Raw genomic sequence first — 7158 nt, 5'->3', positions numbered from 1 at the left:
AATTTTTTATTTTATTTTTTATATCCAGGACGTGCATCTCTAAACAGATTCACAGATGAAAAGAAAAGCAACTGATGAAATCTATTTTAATGAATTTTGAAGAGCTCATATTAGAATGTCTGATGAGTTATACTGCATGAAATTTCTCTTAGTGAATTCAATTAAAGTTTAATCCTACTCATCTTATTTCATTTTTATTTTTAACTACACACACACACACTGTAACTACACAGTGACAAGCAGAACAAAAAGCTTTCAGTTTATATATATATATATATATAGAATCATTTTCTATTAATTTTTATTAATAATAATAGTTTTGGCCAGTTCAATTATTCAGTTGCAAAAACGTATGAGTATTCCATCAGTCTAGCATCTCATAATGCAGAATAATCTTGCTATTTATTTATTTTTACATTAATATTTTACATTGTAGGTTTTCTGAAGATATCACACACATCAGCACCTGCAGAGAAAAGCCCTCCGATTTTCAGACGGTCTACTTATGGTACTGTTTGATTAATTTGCATCTCATTTACATTCTGCTTCTTGCCATTAAAGCTTCTCAAGAGCTTGTCTTTGTTGGATTGTCCTTGAATGACTCGTAATGATGTCAGTGCTTTTCTTAGGATCTAAACGGAAGGAGTAGGATGTAATTAATTATGTAAAGTCTTTTGCTTATCTGTATGCTCAGCACATCTATTGCGACAAAATAAACAAGATTATCATTTAAACAAATGTTTACTGTGTGTGCATGTATGTCTAGGGCCCAGAGACCACAATAATGTATGTGTAAAATGATAATAGTATGAAATCCCAGTAGGCAGATATAATTAAAGATTTAAGTCTGTTGCATGTGTCTCTGAGCTATTAAAGGAGTCTTGGGGTCTCTCAGTCTTTAAAGAAAGCATGGGGATTAACACCAGACAATTGCATTTATTCATATACGTGCATTGCAGTGAAGATCAGTATAGGAGGATCGTATGAAATTTTCATAGATACAGGAGAAACCCCTGCAGTCAAATCCAACATGAGTGAGCTCAGGACTTTCACAAAACTTTTTGCTGAATCTAAGCAGTGAATCATTTAAGAAGGGATGGCTTGTGAATATACTGATGGCACTCTTTGTGTCTGGAGATTGCTCGAGAGTGAAGCAGTAATGAACTGATGTTATAACTTGAAAATATTTCCTGCAACATCCTGAAGTGCCTCTCACACCGTCTTGATATGCTGCAAGTTCTCAAAGTCTTTCTCCACATCATAAGTGCGCTTTCCCCGTGGACAGTAGATTTCATCATCTACTCTGTCTTGCTTTTCACGAAAGTGCTGCACTCATCAAATCTGAATGATGCTGGCATGGTTTGAAGTGCCCAAACATCACTGTATAAGGCCTACCTATCAACACAATAAACTAAATTAAAAGAAGTGGTAACTATTTAGGAGCTGAGCTCTATTCTCCCACTTGACATCTTGTTTTGCTGTCAGGAACACTCCATATGACAACAGAAGCAGGCAAGGCTAATCTCATTAAAACCTAAAAGTGTTGAATAGCCAAACTATCAAACAGTAGATTCACAAGCATAGCCTCCAGTGTGGATTAGATACACCAGGATTGCTCGTGTAATTTTTCAACATATATATTTTTCTAAGAGCTAAGAAGAGATATTTTCGAAGAGATATTTTTCATATATTTTAACCACATATTCTCTAGCTCTATTGTTGCTGTCCATTGAGGATCAGAAAGCTCTCTGATTTCATCAAAATCTTAATTTGTGTTCTGAGGATGAATGCAGGTCTTATGTATTTGGGATGACATGAGGGTGAGTCATTAATGACTTTTGGGTGAACTATCTCTTTAACTTTCTTGGATTTTTACAAGCTGTATTTATTTATTTTGGATTAACGAAATGTGTCAGGTTACAAGCTCAAGCTGTTTGCACGGTATCCTTTGGGAACATCAGGTTCTATTGAGATGTCGTGCTAAGGCACAATTTTGACAGCCTCAATCCTGCGTGCAAATTTAGTAGAGGGCACCCTGAGACCTGTGATCTCGTTGTTTGTGTAATAGCGGTGGTGATTTCAGAAGAAGCAATCATTATTAAAAAATGTGCTCCAGCATGCACGTCAAGTGCAGAGCTTCTTGTTTTCCTGTATCATTATTTTTGAAAGGTTTTCATTGACATTTCAGGTGTCAGCGTTGCAAGAGTTGCCGTCTTGTCAGTCCGTCACAGAATGCAAGTTGTTTCTGACTGACATGTCTCACACTGCACCACTAGATCGACAGCAAGCCAAGGCCAAACACTATAGTGCACAGCATGGACATTCACACAGCACAGGCACACAGATTCAAGAAAACCAAAGCCGGAAAATAGATACAAAAACAGCTTGGTCCCGCATTCTAGGGCAGATGGTTTCTCTTTTAAGTGTCGTAATCACATTAGACCGCTTGTGGACTGCATCGTCTGTCATACTGCATGTAAAAACAACACACTTTCGTAAGGAAACGTCACTTGAGCTACTTTTACACTTTTCTGCAGTAAGTGCACCACCAAATCTTTATTATGGTGCTGTTATGTGTAGTTTCAGAGGAGTCCATTACTTTATCAAAGACCCAACTTTAATAGTTAAAATAAATATCATGTATCATGATTTCCATGATTTCCCTAATTTATTAATTAATCATTTATTTATTATTTTCTGTGCTTTAAAATATCAAAAAGTATATTAATTATAACAGTATTAGTTATAATATAATAAATATAATAAACTATAATATTTGAATTGTTATTTTATTATAATGTTGTTATTTATATTATATAGTATAATATAATAATACTTAGCAGTAGGAGTAGTAGTATATAATGTTACTTTTACTTTCATGTTTCATGTTTCATCATTACATAATCATTGTATCAATAAATAATAATAATAATAATAATAATAATAATCTATTTTACATTATTCTTAGGGAAATGTACAATACAATATATTTTAACACTTTATAGTAAGGTTCCATTTGTTAGCTTCATTGTTTAACATGACCTCACAATGAAAAATGCTTTTTTATTATACATATTTGTTTATGCATTTAATAATCTTTTCTCATGTTAATTTAATCATTTACTAATATGATGTTAAAATTGTTAAAACAAAAAGGTATATAGATTCATATTGTTTAATGGACCTGAGCTAACTGTATTATTATTTACCAACATTAAAGACCAATATACTACGCAAACTCTACATAACAGAAAAATAAAATCTAAAATGAATAATAAATTCAATATAAAATACATAATAATATGTTATAATATATATTAATAATATTATTTTTTTTGTTTTGTTTTTTAAAAGTCACTAGATGTTTGTTTTATAGACAACCCTGCTGTAAACAACAATTACACACAAATAGTACGCAAATGGAAAGAAAACAACTACAACTGAAAAGAATCACATGTTCCTGAAATACATTACTCTTCTTATTTGTATAATAAATGTGTGGCAACGCATGCTGGATCCTCTAACTTAACTTACATGGAAACGAATCAAGTTACATTAAAGTAAATCCCAGACAGCAGATGTTATTTAAGGAAGATAAACAAAATGCAAGCTGGTAATTACACAAAGATCAAAGATTATGTTTTTTTTATTATTATTTATCATATATCGTCTTTCCAACCCCTCCATTCCTTCATCATATCACAGCTCTTGTAATTATAACTCATAAATCAGACATGGGGATGTTTGTACTCTACACAAGTTCACCACTGATGCATCTGCTTAGTTTGTGAAATCATCAGTTCTCTCTGTCAGGAAGCTTTGAGCTCAGACTCCAGGAAAAGATAAGTCACTATCAGAGCATGCATGGCTGACTCTTTCTTTTTTTAAGGGGAAAAAACATCAGTCTACTGTGGAGAATGAAATACTTCCAGACTTAGTGAGAATGATGTGTGATCCTGACAGAAGTTGCACAGTGAGCTCTGATCCTGCCGTTTGATTTTGTAAGGCACAGCTTTCCATGTACAAGAAACAGTTAGAAAAATACACTATTTATCTTTTCTTTTCAAGTCATGTATATGCATGACTGAAATGTACTAAAATCAGTGTTCATAGCCAGGCAAGAACAAAAGATAAGAGCTATTTTTTATCAATCCAAATGACTCAGCAGGAAGCTGTACATACAGTAACCTCTCTCTTATTCTAACAGGTCCATTAACTTCTAAATGCATGCATTAAAGCAATTAGAGGTCGTGTTATTATGCGTTCTGTGGCATTCTGAGCTGCACTAAATGATCAGAGGCTCAATGACACTTATCAATGTTATGAACAAGGACTTGTCAAGAAATGACAGCTTTATGACAGGATATGGGATAATAAGATCTCCTACCTGAACACTGTAGGATAGAAAATCTCCATTAATAGAGTCATTAATCATGGCCAATATCATTACAGTGTAAAACAAATTTTATGTAAATCATTGTAAAGAATATGTTGTAAAAACAAAAAAAACAAAAAAACGTTCAGTTTGTTGCTACTTTCAAATTTCACATTTCATTTAATGTTACTTTCTTTGTAATTATAAGTGAAATTTGCTAGCCATTGCAGAGTGAAAATTGTTTCTACACAGACTTTTTTTTTACTATTATTATTATTATTATTATTATTATTATTATTATTATTATTATTATTATTTAAGTGAGGTATCTATAGGTATACCCAAAAAGTTTGGTTCTAATACATAAACATATAAACACCTGACCATTACACCAAAAGGGACTTTAATGATATTGCATTATAAATGCATAGACATTAATATGGAGTTAATATGAAGTATTTCTGTTTGAATTTTTATTTACTTTTTTTCCTGTAGAGCATTTGTGATGATTTAGTATATCGAACGAATCAATGATTCAGTTACCAATTCATAAAGACAGGAGCTTGGTTCATTGTTCAACCAAGAATGTTCATCAACTGTTGGAACTAATCAAACGAATGAATGATTCAATAACTCACTCAATAAGACTGAGGCAATGCTACCATCTGCTGGCGGTTTACTTTTATATTTAAAAGTATTTCAGACTTTCAAATGAAATTTGATTCTATAATTGTAGTTTAAAAACATTATTTAACCAGTTTGTTCATGGCATGCTACATAGCTTCACTGTATTTGTCTGTGTACAAATGCATCTATCTGCAGTGGAAAGATCTGTTTTGTTTATTCTGATTTAATCTGATTTGTAACATTCCTATAGTGTATCATTATATTAACTGCAATTATTAGTAAAATGTATTTAGCTAATTAATATAAAAAGTTATGCATACATTTAATAAGGTTAGTAAAAAGACTGCCTTATGCAGTATATAGGCAAAAAATTACATGGAGGTAAATTTAAGTATATTTTAGTATGCACTCATGAAATTTAAAATGTAATTTCCCTGCAACAAAATTGTGGCCGGTGAAAATGCTGAGTGGCTAGTAATTTTGGAAAACCACTAGCAGTGGTTTTCATAGTGGCAGGTGAGCAAAAAAATAATAATGTCAAGCCCTGTATATCCTATCTATCACAGTACAATGCCTGAATACATTGAGCTCTTTAGAATGACCCCACAGATGTTTACAAACTGGATTCAAAACCTAATACTTTTGTCTAGTGTGCATCTAATCAGACAAGATTTGCTTTATGCATATCATATATAAACATTAATGTTTCACATGTATTTCATAATTTAATTCAGTCATACAGGTGCAAATTAGTGTTATTAGTGCCATCTGGATTTCATTTACATCTTCTCTAAATAAATTTGCCATTTAAACAGGTCTATCTCACTCAAAGCCTCAAGATACATTAAAAATGCAAATGTCTTATAGCACATCTGTTATTGTTTTTAATGGAGTCTTTAAGATTTTTATAAAGAAATTAATAGTTTTATTTAATATAGATGCATTAAATTGATCAAATGTTACAGTAAATACATTTCAATTCAATTAAATAACTGTTATTTCTATGTTTTGATCTATTTTCCATTCATCTTTTTTCAAATGTTTCATAGCTTTGTAAAGCAGCTAAGCTGTTTTCAATTTAGGAAGAGTTTCTTGAGCACCAAATTTTACTACTTGTTTTGAGCAGAAATTGCAATTCTTGGCATATCCCTGAGTGCTTCTGACTTAACTATATTTATATCTGTATACACATTTTTATATCAACTTCTTACCCTCATAAAAGTGAACTGCAAATTCTCACTAAGCAAAAACTTAAATTAAACGCTTTATTTCCACCCTGTTCATTTTCCCGCCATTGTGTAAATAATCTAGCTAAAGTGCATATTATCTGAAAATCTGCTAAATCTTTTATGGAGATATTCTTTTAAATAACACAGGAATATTCATCTTTAAAGGGTATAGCATTTAAAAGGTACAACAGGAATGACCCATATGTAGGCTTCTGCTAAAATTACATCTCGCAGCTTGGATTAATTAAGCCACTGATATTCCATTGAAATTTTGCTAAAGAATCCATCCGGTGGATCTTCAGGATTGTAGTGGCTTGTTAGAGAAGCGACGGTTTGCCAGCATGACTGGCTCAGATATAAAGGAGGCCATGTGGAAAGGGTCCATCAGTGGTCTCCTGTCTCTGTAGGTTGGCTTTCCTGCTGAGGAGACAGCACAGCATGAGGCATCACAGGCTTGGGAAGGATCGATGGAGCAACGTGAGAAAGGCTTTAAAAAAAGTTTCTTCAGACGGCTGTAAAGTCGTGCCAGCTGCTTGATCTTCAACCCAGTGGATACTGCAGTGTTGGATACATCAACTTCTCCATATGGCCATTAGGGTGTATGTTGCATCAGAAAAAAAAAATAAAATATCTGGTTTGTTTGCTATTGCTCTGACAGCTGACTTTTGGTACAGTACAGGTTAAAGTATTTATCATCTGTAGGTTTGTGTGTCATATCAGGCTTCTGCAATAATAAAGATTATTATTATTATTATTATAATTATTATTGTTGTAGCTGTTTAAAAAAAAATAATTTTAAAATTTTATTTTAATTTTCAATTTTAATATATTTTAAAAATATGATTTATTCTTGTGAATTTTTAGCATCAATATTCCAGTCACGTGATCCTTCAGAAATCATTCTAATATTCTCATTTGCAACTCAAG

The sequence above is a fragment of the Carassius gibelio genome, chromosome B2 (genome assembly GCF_023724105.1).
Source record: "Carassius gibelio isolate Cgi1373 ecotype wild population from Czech Republic chromosome B2, carGib1.2-hapl.c, whole genome shotgun sequence".
In the NCBI taxonomy this organism is placed as follows: Eukaryota; Metazoa; Chordata; class Actinopteri; order Cypriniformes; family Cyprinidae; genus Carassius; species Carassius gibelio.
Note: the sequence above shows the minus strand (reverse complement) of the source record.